Raw genomic sequence first — 15,230 nt, 5'->3', positions numbered from 1 at the left:
AGAGGAGAAGAGAAGAGGAGAAAAGAAGAGGAGAAAAGAAGAGGAGAAAAGAAGAGGAGAAAAGAAGAGGAGAAAAGAAGAGAAAAGAAGAGGAGAAAATGGGAAGAGAAAAGCAAAGGAGAAAAGGGGAGGAGAAAAGGAGAGGAGAAAAGAGAAGAGAAAAGGGGAGGAAAAAAGGAGAGGAGAAAAGGAGAGGAGAAAAGGAGAGGAGAAAAGAAGAGGAGAAAAGAAGAGGAGAAAAGAAGAGAAAAGAAGAGGAGAAAATGGGAAGAGAAAAGCAAAGGAGAAAAGGGGAGGAGAAAAGGAGAGGAGAAAAGAGAAGAGAAAAGGGGAGGAAAAAAGGAGAGGAAAAAAGGAGAGGAGAAAAGAGAAGAGAAAAGGGGAGGAAAAAAGGAGAGGAGAAAAGGAGAGGAGAAAATCAAAGGAGAAAAGGGGAGGGAAAAAAGAGAAGAGAAAAGGGGAGAATAAGAGTGGGGAAAGGGGAAAGCGGAGAAGACGAGGGGGTCAAGGGGAGGAGAAGAGGGGAAAAGCGAAGAGAAAAGGGCGGAGAAAGGGGAGGAGAAAAGGGCCATAGAGGACTAAAAGGTTCATAAAAGGACTGCAATACAAAGGGCCATATGGGATTAAAAGGTCTTAAAAGGACGAACAATATCTAAAGGTGTCTAAATGGTTGAAAGGTCTAAACTCTAAACTAAAGGGTGTACAGGTGTACAGGTCTAACTGGTGTAGGGGTCTAAAGGTCAACGGGGTCTAAAGGGTTTAAGGGTCCAAAGGTTTAGAAAGGGTTTTAAAAGCCCTAAAGAGTCTAAAGATCAAAAGAGTCTACAGGTGTAGCCGTGTAGGGGTCTACTAGGGATCTGTTCGTCTGCCTGCCAAGGACAAAAAAAATCCTAAAATAGTTTCGATGGCATTATTTGTTAATGCACGGCATCCATGTTTAAAATGTTCCTAGGGGTGTGACAAGCACCACCTGGGTGGATGCCACGCTGAATTTTCAGCGTTTAAGGTCATCCAGGGGTCTTATTTTAGAAGTAGTACCATGTTTGTGCAGATTTAACCACATAGAGCAGATAGGCTTAAAACTGCCCTGCCTCATATGTAGATGTCCTATAGAAGGTATTTTGATTATTTTAACACCTGCATCTTGCCGTACTGCATTCGGGTGTTAGGATGTTACAGGATGTTAGTTCGTCACAAGCGGTCATGTCAGGATTGTATGGTGACCACAGAAATGCTGGCGGAGACCTGCTAATCGGTTGGGGGAAATGATTGAGGTATTTTAGTACCACAGGTGCATGATACGCAGGTGCCCCATCCTGCTGCAAATAAATATCATGGGCTAGTCCACGTCGTTCAAGTTCAGGTGTAAGGCCACAGATATGATTGCTGGTGGACCGACATGAAAAAAGTAAGGACCAATGAGGTGCTGCCCAAACCATAACACGTGGCGGATGGTCTTGCACTTCTTCAACATTATGTGGATATGAACTCAGGTAAACAGCAGACTCTTCACTAAACATAACTTTTGATCTTTTAGGAATTATATCAAAATGCAGCAGCAACCTGTCACAAGGTGTCAACCTGTTTTCATGATCTGCATCGGACAATTCACAAATGGCAGGTGGTTCATATGGCTTCTTCTATCATTGGGTGACGTCACGATAAACACAAAACAACCAACTCTGCAGAACGTTTCTGCAATGATTTTTCCAGAGATCTGAGAACGGATGTTTTAATGTTTCGAATTCCCAAATAACAAAGTTTTGATCGTCCGCTACACTTGGTGTCGAGTACACTTCCAGCCTGAAATTCCTATTTCCACAAAGATGAAGATTTGATTTTGATGGTGCTGCCTTTCCAAAACGCTCCTCCAAGTCTTGCACCTGTTTCATCGTCTTGTTTGCGTTTTTCCTCTTGTGGTACCACACACCACTGCTACAAGCCTCTCTTCCACTGCAAATAGAGACGAGTGTCTGCCATCTTGGTTTAAACTGGTGTCTGCCATCTTGGTTTGGACTGGTATCTGCAATCTTGGTTTGGACTGGTGTCTGCCATATTGGTTTGGACTGGTGTCTGCCATCTTGGTTTGGACTGGTGTCTGCCATCTTGGTTTAGACTGGTATCTGCCATCTTGGTTTAGACTGGTATCTGCCGTCTTGGTTTTTTTTGGGGGGGGGGGGGGGGGGTTTGTATACAAGATCGAGGCTCGTGAAAGAGCTAACATTAATCACACAAAAAGTCAAACCGACACGTAAAACACAAAATAAGGGGAGCGGTAGATAAGATGAGGAGAGAGGGGGAAGGACACAAACACAACATTTGAGACCAGGGACATCGAGAGAACTGTGGGAGGAAGAGGGCTTGGGGGGAGGTGGGAGAGGTATAAAACATATGGACACTGTAAGGACTTCCAGGAAAGAAGTTGGAATTTCGAAAAAGTGTATCTGGGGTGAATTAGCCGGGGTAGAAAAGATCAAGGTTTTGGATGGGGGAAGATAAGAGATAGTGGTGAACAGCTGTATTAAAGACCTGGAGGGAGGAGTGGGATTGAAGGGAATGGGGGAGTTTGTTCCAGAGGCGGGAGAAAAGGGGAATGAAAGAGTGAAGGTGAGCAGAGAGCCTAGATTATGTCAGTTTAACCATAAGAGGGTTGCAGGCAGATCTAGTGCGACCTGTAGGAATATTTGGGGGACAGAGCACAGAGAGAGCTGGGGGAGCAAGGCCGGAGAGGAGTCGCTAGAAGACAGAAAGACCACCAACCTGCCTGCGGTGAGTGAGTGAAAGCCCCTCGGAGTTAGCTTCATCGCAGGAGATTCCAAGACGTCAACAGCGTGAAGCGGAGCAAGGTGTGAGGCAGCAACACTGGCCCAGAGGGGGGACCAGTATTCCATTGAGCTGCGGATGAAAGCCTTGTATGAGGTGAGGAGCTCAGGTGTGCCAAGGAAGGACTTTGCACGACGGAGGATGCCCAGTCGGCGACTGGCTTTGGAGGCCGGCTTGGAAATGTGGTTTTTCCAAGAAAGATCATGGCAGATAGTGAGACCCAAAAGCTTGAGCGACAGAACTTCTTGGAGAGGATTGTTGAGAAAGGAGATGGGAGGATTTTCCAGTAGATCTTTTCGGAGAGACATAGTTAGAGTGTGAGATTTGTCAGGATTGAAAGACATGTTACACTTGTTTGACCAGTCTGTGATTTTGTCCAGGTCTGCAGAGAGTGAGGAGGCTGCAGGCTGCCGATCTGAGGTATGAGGAATGGAGCGGCAGAGAGTGGAGTCATCAGCAAAGAGACAGAGAGGATTTTCCAGAGAGTCGGAGAGATCATTGATGAAGACCAGAAAAAGCACAGGGCCCAGAACACTACCATGGGGAACTCCAGCCAGAACAGGAAGGGGCAATGAGAGAAATCCATTCAGGGCCACACGTTGCCTACGACCAGAGAGGAAGTCCGCAAGCCAAGCATGGAGATTTCCATGGATACTGTTGTGGAAAACCAATCAGGTCCACACAACTTTAGTCCAACTTGTGGTTTAATTCCATTTAGATCATGACATCATCCTGTAATGCAGGAAATGCAATAAGTATACGATGTGGCAGCACATGGGACCATGCATAACATTCAATGCAAGCAAGCTGAATATTCTATGCTGGCGTACCGTTAGCGAGTCTACCAGATGTAACGTGTCACAGGAGAAGTCTCGGAGCACCGTCCGCAGCAGCGGTCTTATAGTTGCGCCCCTAGCGGTGTCAACGAGCAGCGAGCATCACCCCGGGTTCAGTACGAATTACGATTTCACTACAGATACCATAGGAGGAGAGTTTGGTGAGCAGAGCTGGGTGCCAGACCGTATCGAAGGCACGTGATATGTCAAGGGAGACAGCTCTGATTTCCTGTTTGGCAATGAGAACCTCCATCCGTTGTTGAGACAGCAGAAGCATGTCCAGAGTAAAATGACCTGGTCTGAATCCGAATTGATGATCAGAGATCAAGCCATTGGAATAGAGCAAGGATTTGATATCCGAAGCAATGATGGATTCCATGACTTTGCTGATAATTGGGAGCAGGCTGATTGGTCTGTAGTTGCAAGGATCTGTTTTTGCACCTTTTTTTTGTGTAAAGCAGTAATGTTTGCTGATTTCCAAGATGCTGGCAGATGACCTTGAGCAAAAGAGAGGGTGAGAAGAACAGAGAGAAGGTGAGATAGAGCGGCAGAGCAGGATTTTAGGACCCGTGGGCTGATGCCATCTGGTCCAGTTGCAGAATCAGATGCGAGGTTTGACAAAAACTTCTCCACCTTGTCAGGAGAGGACACCGAGTCCAGGAGCAGTGGGGTTTGACTGTGTAAGGTGGGAACAGAGAGAAATGGGTTTGGGACACAAGATTTTGAGGCAAACACAGAGTTGAGGCATTTGGCTTTTTCACGTGCGGTGTCAACTGTGTAGCAATTTGAGGTGAGTGAGGGGATGGAGGGGGACCAAACACCAGAAACGGATTTGACCAGGCGCCACCAGGATTTTGAGGAAGGAGACAGGTTTGAGAGTTCGTGCTTGAGTGTGGTGAGATAGTGCTTCCTGGCACTGCTGAGGGTAGACACACACTTGTTCCGATCTTGGTGGAAGGAACTGAGATTGCCTCTTGGAAGGCAAATCCAACTGAAGGCAAAGGCAAGTTGTTTCAGGGCAACTGCCTCACCACAAGATTCAGTGTACCATGGATGGGAGGAAGGGTAAGACAACTGAAGACGAGATGGGATAAATCTGTGCATGAGAGAGAGCAGTTTGCTTTGGAAGAATTCTTAGGGAGAATTGATGTCAGAGCCAGTAGAGATGGGAGACCAGTCCAGATGATTGATGGCTGCTTGCAGCCTGTGCCAGTTGGCCTGAGTGAAATGCCAGACTCGTCGGCGCTGAGGAGGCTCTCTGAGAATGGCCAGAGAGATGTCCACTTTAACAAGCACATGATCAGAAGAACCGATTTGAGCAGAAGAAGAGCAGCAGACATTTGCAGGGAAGTTTGTCATAACCAAGTCTAGAAGAGAAGATACTCCATTGACTGAGATCTGGGTTGGGAAATTGACAGATTGTGTCAGTCCCAATGAGTCACAGAAGTCCTTTGCTGAGGTGCCATGGCTGGTGAGAGAGGACCCCACACCCAGCCAGCTGGCATGATGACAGTTGAAGTCACCACATATGAGGAAGAGAGAGTTGGGATGAGTTGATAGAAGTTGGTCCATGTTGTCAGACAGCGACATGTAAATGGAGTCATCACTGTTTGGAGGACGGTACAGAACACATATGAACAAAAGGTGGGAGCGGAGAGGAAGCCGTAGCCAGGGGTACTACTGGGGGTGGGGTGGAGAGAGGGCAGTGCAAGGAGAGTGAGGAAGAGAGTTTTTGATAAAGATAGCAACCCCACCACCAGGACGAGGCTCAGGTCTATCATACCGGAGGAGGGAGTAACCAGGAAGAGATATTAAGGAATCAGAGACATCTTGAAGGAGGAAAGTTTCTGTTAAGCAGATCAAGTCTGGATTGTCAGAAGCAACCTGAATGGAGAGATCAATCAGGTTTGAGCAAAGGCCCCGGATGTTTGAGGTCCATGTCGTTAATGAGGAGAGAGGGGGAGCATCGGGTGCAGGAGAGGGGGGGGGGGGGTGGAGGGTTAGGGTCAGATGAAGGATGAGAGGGGAAGGTAGTAAGAGCAGTTGATAGTCAGAGAATACATAGTGTGTCAGAAAATACAGAAGAGTTACAAGAAAAGGAAGGATGAGGATGAAAGGTTTGATGGTGATGGAATGAGGCACAGTGAGGGGTTCTTTGAGGGGTGGCAGAGGAAAGTAGAAGGTTGGGGGAGGTGGAGGTATGAGATAGAAGGGAGATGAAGTGGGGAGGAGGCAGCTTTGAGAAGGAGGTGGGAGGGGGGAGAATTGGAGAGGGATGGTGGGGGGGGGGGGGAGATTTGAAGGGGAAGGGTTGAGGCGGAGTTTTGAAAGGGAGGGGTTAGGGGGGAGTTTAGGAGGGGAGGGGCAAGGGGGGAGTTTAGGAGGGGAGGGGCAAGGGGGGAGATTTGGAGGGGAGGGGAAAGGGGGGAGTTTAGATAGTGGATGATGAATGAAAGATGACATTTATAACAAATTGGGTTTATTGTGATTTTCAAGTTAGCGATCCGTTTAAGAACGATAGAGGAGGGGTGGAATGAATGTGAATTTAGAGCATGTAGTGATTTAGAATTATAAGAGATTGAATTTTTTTTTGAAGTGGAATGAGTTGGAGAGGAAATTGAAAAGAGCCTTTTAAATAGGAAGAAAAACAGCGTGTTGTAATATACCATTGAATAAAACACTGCAGGGGAAAGTTTAAACATATTTAAACAGAACCCTGAAGAAGAACAATCTAATATTCACAAAAATACCAACGGGGAGAGGGAGCCTAGAGGGACAACCACTCACGTGAACATGGCAAAAGGTGTCAGCAAAAGGAACAGGGCAAAACAGATCTGGGGAATGGCGTGAAAATGGGGGTGAAATGGGGGTGAAACACGTGGTCGAAGAACGAACGAACAAAAAGAACAAAGAAGGATTTTTTTATTTTTTTTGAGTTAAGATTTTAAACAAGGAAGTATGGGGTGAAAAGACTGGGAAAAAACTGAGAGAACGAGAGTAGAAGGACCACAATGGACCGCTGAGAGAAAACAAAGCCTCCAGGTAGGAAGCTTAAAGAACTAGGTCGCAATATAACGCGGCACGAAATACTCGACCACTCTATACAGGTATGAAAGATTAACACTGATAATCTCCCAAGGGACCCACTTTACGTAAGACGCACACACGTAAGATAAATACAGTTTCGACAAAAATACAATTGTGAACAATTACTTAACTTCGAGCGTGCGTGAAGATCGGGACAGCTTCAAAAAACCGTGACCTCCCCCGCAAGATCTCGCGAGATCTCCCCGACTTCGACTGGTGTCTGCCATCTTGGTTAAAACTGGTATCTGCCATCTTGGTTCAGACTGGTGTCTGCTATCTTGGTTTAGATTGGTGTCTGCTATCTTGGTTTAGACTGGTGTCTGCTATCTTGGTTTAGATTGGTGTCTGCTATCTTGGTTTAGACTGGTATCTGCCATCTTGGTTTAGCTTGGTGTCTGCCATCTTTGTTTAGACTGGTATCTGCCACCTTCGTTTCGACTGGTGTCTGCCATCTTTGTTTCGACTGGTGTCTGCTATCTTGGTTTAGATTGGTGTCTGCTATCTTGGTTTAGACTGGTATCTGCCACCTTCGTTTAGACTGGTGTCTGCCATCTTGGTTTAGACTGGTGTCTGCCATCTTGGTTTAGACTGGTGTCTGCCATCTTGGTTTAGACTGGTGTCTGCCATCTTGGTTTAGACTGGTGTCTGCCATCTTGGTTTAGACTGGTATCTGCCATCTTGGTTTAGACTGGTGTCTGCCATCTTGGTTTAGACTGGTATCTGCCATCTTGGTTTAGACTGGTGTCTGCTGTCTTGGTTTAGACTGGTATATGCCATCTTGGTTTAGACTGGTATCTTTCATCTTGGTTTAGACTGGTGTCTGCTATCTTGGTTTCGACTGGTATCTGCCATCTTGGTTTAGACTGATGTCTGACATCTTGGTTTAGACTGGTATCTGCCATCTTGGTTAAGACTGGTGTCTGCCATCTTGGTTTAGACTGGTGTCTGCCATCTTGGTTAAGACTGGTGTCTGCTATCTTGGTTTCGACTGGTGTCTGCCATCTTGGTTTAGACTGGTATCTGCCATCTTGGTTTAGACTGGTGTCTGCCATCTTGGTTTAGACTGGTGTCTGCCATCTTGGTTTAGACTGGTGTCTGCCATCTTGGTTTAGACTGGTGTCTGCCATGTATTATTGGCGCTGAGGAAGCGCCTCTAGCGAATGACTTCCAGCCAGTGTAACGCTAATTCCTGTCACAGGAATTCTGAGATCATATAAGTGGGCGTGGCAGTTCCTGATTGGTTCGTGTTGGGGAACGCCTTCTCGCTGCCGACGTGACGTAAATTCGCGCACGCGCACTGGTGAAGCTTACTCGATCTTACTCGATCCCATATTACATGTACTTTCATTGCATACAAATTATACTTCCTCCTAGAAATTCCATGCCCGAACCTCAGCGCAATCCAAGAGGATTCACTTGTTTGTATTATCTGAAAAAACCCCAATTATTAACTGAAGGAAGGATGACTGACTGACTGACTGACTGAAGGACATCATTAAGGCTTTAACCGCTCTTCTCGACTTGGTAGACGAGCTGATGAGGTGTGTGTGTGGTTGTTACCTCAAATACCCTGTGGTCTTAAAGTTTAGAGGTTTATACTGTAGTTTACATCGTGGGTTTAAGTTTAATATTTACACGTTGTTAGTTTAAAGTTTGCACGTTATTTATAAAATTCTTTCTTCAGAAGCTGAAATCGTCTGTAACGAACCTGTAATCTGGCTTTTCAAATAGATTTTGTCAACAATTTTTTAAAATGCGATCTTAAAAATCTAAATTGGTGTTTAAATACAAGAACAAACAGCGAAGAAATCCCATGAAATATTTATCTTGATCCCACAGGGCCTTTGGGATTTCCAGCTACAGTGGATCTCTCTTCTGTTTCCGGGCCAAGTTGTTGTAAATCCAATCCATTTTTGGAATCATACAGAAGAGGTTAATGCAGTACAAATGGCGTTCCCATCCGAGCACAAAGTTCATCACCTTGGTATACCAGGTTATAATCCGAGTTACCATGTTCATGTTATCCATTGTCTGCTAATGACCTTACTGTTCAGTGTTCATGTAAAAGTACATCCGTGTCTCACAATATCCTTGTCCTGCATATGTATGTACTAGCTCCTACAATAAGAAGAACTACTACCACTACTACTACGGCTACGACGACAACTACTACTACAACGACGATGACTACTACTGCTACTACTACGCAAAAAATATTCCCACTTTTTCGTGGGGTCGGCTGGAGAGAAAGATATTGTTTTTCTTTCACAAACAGGCTGCGGCCAGGTCTGACTTTTCACTGAAGGTGATTTGGGCAGGAAATTGTAATTTGTTCAGGATGCTGGTGATAACTCACCTACTTAAAAAGAAAAAGAAAAAGATACTTGGGATCTTTAACATCCACCAGATAATGCTAACAGATAGGACACCCGGCCTCATGTCCATCCAAGGAAATGCGCACTTACGATGGATACACCCAAATTGCGAATCACCAGCCCGAGTTTAAAGTCAGGTCTGCAATTAAACTCAAAGGTTAAAAAAAAACCAAGATGACCACGCTGTGGTCACAAACTGCGATAAAATCCGGTAAAGGCTGATTGGGAAACATGCATTTAATGCACTCTTAAAAATGAGCAGTGTGATTGGGAAACACGCATTTAACACACTCTTAAAAAAATGAACAGTGTGATTGGGAAACACGCATTTAACAAACTCTTAAAAAATGAACAGTGTGATTGGGAAACACGCCTTTAACACACTCGTAAAAAAAAATGAGCAGTGTGATTGGGAAACACGCATTTAACTCGCTCTTAAAATGAACAGTGTGATTGGGAAACACGCATTTAACACACTCTTAAAAGATGAACAGTGTGATTGGGAAACATACATTTAACATGCTCTTAAAAGATGAACAATGTGATTGGGAAACACGCATTTAACGCACTCTTTAAAAAATGAACAGTGTGATTGGGAAACACGCATTTAACTCACTCTTAAAAAATGAACAGTGTGATTAGGAAACACGCATTTAACTCACTCTTTAAAAAATGAACAGCGTGATTGGGAAACATGCATTTAACTCGCTCTTAAAAATAAACAGTGTGATTGGGAAACACGCATTTAACACACTCTTAAAATATGAACAGTATGATTGGGAAACATACATTTAACACGCTCTTAAAAGATGAACAGTGTGATTGGGAAACACGCATTTAACGCACTCTTTAAAAAATGAACAGTGTGATTGGGAAACACGCATTTAACTCGCTCTTAAAAATGAACAGTGTGATTGGGAAACATGCATTTAACACACTCTTAAAAGATGAACAGTGTGATTGGGAAACATACATTTAACATGCTCTTAAAAGATGAACAATGTGATTGGGAAACACGCATTTAACGCACTCTTTAAAAAATGAAAGTGTGATTGGGAAACACGCATTTAACTCGCTCTTAAAAATTACCAGTGTGATTGGGAAACACGCATTTAACTCACTCTTAAAAAATGAACAGTGTGATTAGGAAACACGCATTTAACTCGCTCTTAAAAATGACAGTGTGATTGGGAAACGCGCATTTAACTCACTTAAAAAAAAATGAATAGTGTGATTGGGAAACATACATTTAACATGCTCTTAAAAGATGAACAGTGTGATTGGGAAACACGCATTTAACGCACTCTTTAAAAAATGACAGTGTGATTGGGAAACACGCATTTAACTCGCTCTTAAAAATGAACAGTGTGATTGGGAAACACGCATTTAACTCGCTCTTAAAAATGAACAGTGTGATTGGGAAACATGCATTTAACTCACTCTTAAAAAATGAACAGTGTGATTGGGAAACACATTTAACACACTCTTAAAAGATGGACAGTGTGATTGGGAAACACATTTAACACACTCTTAAAAGATAAACAGTGTGATTGCAAAACACATTTAACACACTCTTAAAAGATGAACAGTGTTATTGGGAAACACTTTTTTTTTCTTTTTTTTTTGTAGACACAATCGATGCTCGTGAAAGAGCTAACATTTATCACACAAACAAATCAAACAGACAAACAAAATATATAAAAAGAGGGAGCGGTAGACAAGATGGGGAGAGAAGAGGAAGCACACAAACACAACATTTGAGAACAGGGACATCGGGAGATGTGTGGGAGGGAGAGGGCTTGGGGGGGAGGAGGCGTGGGGGGGGGGGGGGGGAGTGGGAGAAATATAAAACAGAAGGACACCAAGGACTTCCAGGAAAGAAGTTGGTATTTCAAAAAAGTGGATTTGGGGTGAAATTAGTGGGGGTAGAAAAGATCAAGGAACATGAACCATGTGATTAGGAAACACACATTTAGGAAACACGGAAACATTAGGAAACACGTCACCCAGTGTTTGCAATGCTGGGTAAAGTGTTTGCAATGCTGGGTAAAGTGTTTGCAATGCTGGGTAAAGTGTTTGCAATGCTGGGTAAAGTGTTTGCAATGCTGGGTAAAGTGTTTGCAATGCTGGGTAAAGTGTTTGCAATGCTGGGTAAAGTGTTTGCAATGCTGGGTAAAGTGTTTGCAATGCTGGGTAAAGTGTTTACAATGCTGGGTAAAGTGTTTGCAATGCTGGGTGACATCATTCATTAACGCACTCTTAAACTAGACCGGCACTTGGTGGAGTGCATACCTCCGCCAGGCTGAACAGTTTGTTTTGTATCCCGTGATAGGCCGGATCTGGATTCGGACCTGAACCAAAATCTAATCGGCTTGTTCTTGTTACGTAACCAACTCAAGTTTAGTCATAACTCGTCCCTAACTTTTTTTAAATATCATGTTATTTATCGCTTTTCGCCCGATCCCTCAATGGTGGAGAATCACTTAAAAATTAAATAATTATCATATCCGAATCCATATTCAGATCTTCACCAAAATCGAATCGATTAGTCCGTCACACACCCACCCTCTCCACCAAGTTTCGTTCAAATCCGTCCATAACGTTTAGAGATATCCTGTTATATGTCGTTTTTGGCCTTATCTCGCAATGGTGAAGAATCACTTTAAAAATTCTAGTAGCCGGATCCGAATCCGGATCCTCACCAAAATCGAATCATTTCGTCCTTCTCACATCCACTACATCTCTGCCAATTTTCGTCCGAATCCTTCCACAAGGCGCAAGATTGGAGGTCTCGTCTCTTCAAAGCTGTTCCATGCGCGCTCGCTTTCGAAGTTAAGTAACTTTTCACAATTGTGTTTTGCTCGATACTGTATCTTTCTCTCGGTGTATGTACCTATTGGGGTGTCTTTAATAGTATTCTTGGCGTTGGTTTTTCATACCTGTGTACAGAATCGTCGGTATTTCTTATCGCGTATTCTGAGGCCTAAGTGTAGTACGAGGCTACCGTGTCCGACTTTGGCTTGAGGCTTTGTTTTTTTGTCTCAGCGGTTCTCCGATCGCGCTGCAATTACTTTCTGGTTTGTGTTTTTCACGGTCTTTTCATCCCATACTTCCTTGTTTTAAAATCTCAAAAAAAAAAAAAAACCCAAAAAACATTTCCTTCTGTTCTTATTCGTTCTTATTTGTTCGTTCGTTCTTCGACCACGTTGTTTGTGATCATGTGAGCACGTTGTTAAAAAAATGTCTCATCTGACCTCTGAAGACCTGTATTCGGTCATATTGTATAACACCTTTTTCTTCTTCTTCTATAAAAGGATGCTTTCAACTTGCTCACCAAATCTATTCATTCCAAAAAAAAATTCTATCTCTTATAGTGCATCTTTCATTCATTCCCTAAACTCTCCAGCACTCCATCCTCCCTCCAGCGTCCTCAAACGTATTTTTGACTCGAATGTCTCAAGAAACTCATTTTGCAATAAATGTTCGTTTCCCATTAATCGTACATTTTTCAAAATCCCATCACCCCAAAATCCCATTTCCCATCACCCCTCCCCTCTAAATCTACCCCTTTGCCCCTCCCCTCCAAATCATCCCCATCACCCATCTCTTTCAAATCTTCCCCCTTGCCCCTCCCCTCCAAATCTTCCCCCTTGCCCATCCCCTCCAAATCTTCCCAATCACCCATTCCTTTCAAATCTCCCCCCACACCCCTCCCCTCCGAGACTCTCCCTCGCTCCTCCCCTCTCACCCCTCCTCCTCAAAGCGTCCTCCCCGCTTCTTCCCCCTTCCAACTTTCACCTTCATCTCCGTCAACCTTCTGCCTCGCTCTTCCCCCTCGTCAAATAACACCTCACTGCGCCTTTCCCAATCACCATCAAACCTTTTGTCTGCCCCATTCTTCCCTTTCTCCAAGCTATTCTGTAATCTCCGACACACCTTCAACAGCTCTCCCTACCTCTTCCACATCTTACCCTACATCTTACCCTTACCCTACCGCTCCCCCCCCCTGTTCTGTATTCGATGCTCCCCCTTCCTCTTCCTTAACAGTATGGACCTCAAACATCCGGGGCCTTCGCTCAAACTTGTCTGATCTCTCCATACAGGTTGCTTCTGACAAACCAGACGTGATCTGCTTAACAGAAACTTTCCTCCTTCATGATGTCTCTGATTCCTTGGTATCTCTCCCAGGTTACTCCCTCCTCCGGTATGATAGACCTGAGCCTCGTCCTGGAGGTGGGGTTGCTATCTTTATAAAAAGCTCTCTTCCTCACTCGCCCTGCACTACCCTCTCTCCACCTCACCCCCAGGAATACCTTTGGCTACGGCTTCCCCTTCGCTCCCACCTTTTGTTCATATGTGTGTTGTACCGTCCACCAAACAGTGATGACTCCATCTACATCTCGCTGTCTGAGAATATGGACCACCTTCTATCTACCCATCCCAACTCTCTCTTCCTCATATGTGGTGATTTCAACTGTCACCATGCCAGTTGGCTGGGTGTGGGTACCTCTCTCACCAGCCATGGCTCTTCAGCAAAGGACTTCTGTGACTCACTGGGACTGACACAATCTGTCAATTTCCCGACCCGGATTTCAGTCAACGGAGCATCTTCTCTTCTGGACTTGGTTATGACTAGAGTCCCTGTATAAAGAGAGTTGCGCCATGCGCTGACCCGAGATTTCTGGTCACGTGATTTCGTGGCGCCATTTTGTGTCTAACTTCACCGTGCGTGAACGTCAGCTTGGTACGGGAATGTTGTTTATTGCCAAACAAAATGACTGGTTGTTCTGCTTTTGGTTGTTCAAACCAATCTGGGAAATATAAGATGTATAGATTTCCAAGTGATAAAGTCAGAAGACAAATTTGGGAAGCGAAAGTCAGACGAAAGAGCTGGAAAGCGATCGACTCCTCGAGACTCTGCCAGGTAGGCCCACGCCGCTTGATGATCGATGTTCAAAAGCAATTCTATCTGCTCGGTTTTTTTTTGGTTGTCTGTCCGTTGAAAACCCTTTTAAAGGGAAGTGATTTGTGTTTGTTTATAATCTTCAAGGAGCTGACCAAAAATGCATTTCCGTGGGAAGAACCCTGCTCAATTTTTTTCGGGTAGTCCTAGCGGACCGCATATTGTCATTGATTGATGAAATGTCCCGGTACAGTGACATTGCCTGGTCTGCGGTTGGGTAGTCTGCGGGCAATGTCACTGTACTTTTTCAGAGGGAATTAATTTTGATTTTATAGGGGTGGGAAACCCATGGTCCGTTTTGTTTTCAGTTGTCTGTCCGTCCATTCAAAACTTATTCCGAAGCAAGTTATTTTTTTGGTTTAAAATCTTTAGCCTAATCGGCAATCATAAAAGCAATTTTAGGGGGGGGACCTGCTCAATTTTTTTGCGGGTTGTGCAGCCATCCATACGTCCAAAATTTGACGAGTTATTGTTTGCTTTGTACAGTGCTCATGCGTCTTGTGGCATATTTGCTCAAATATTTCCCACCCCGGGATTTATGGCCAAATTGTAGTGATGGAAGATTTTGCACATTGGACAATCCCTATATATTTAACCTGGTGACAGCTATCGTTCCCAAAACATACAATATATCTAGGTGATTAATGCAGTAAAACAGGTGTATTTGTGTACCCACATTTAAAACTGGCTCAACTTTCAAAAGCTGTTATTCCTGTTTGATATCAATATACATGTGGTCGATAGAGCTAGCGATTTGTCTGGCCATCTTCCGGAAGATTGTCCATGTGATTTTCTGTTGTGGAAGTACTAGTACATGACAGCTCATTAAAATTAAACTGTGTTGTGTTAGAATAAAAATTTCAATAAATAAATACATCAAGGACACTCATTGTATGATTGCAGGAACATTTCGATGTGAATCAGTTTGAGAGGGGGCGAGCTGATGACAAAAAGAGGTTGAAGTGCTCTGCAGTTCCAACAATATTTAGCTACCGGAAACCCGTGAAGCTGCGCAACTCCCCCAAGAAGCGTGGACCGTCCAGAACTGAGAGACTACATCTACCCACGAACCCCCCCCCCCTCTTCGTACGGGGTCTCTTCTCATCCACGTGGCTGTCGTGAGGTCTCTTGCACTCATCGCAGAAG

Source organism: Myxine glutinosa, chromosome 12 (genome assembly GCF_964187855.1).
Source record: "Myxine glutinosa chromosome 12, kmMyxGlut1.1, whole genome shotgun sequence".
NCBI lineage: Eukaryota > Metazoa > Chordata > Myxini > Myxiniformes > Myxinidae > Myxine > Myxine glutinosa.
Note: the sequence above shows the minus strand (reverse complement) of the source record.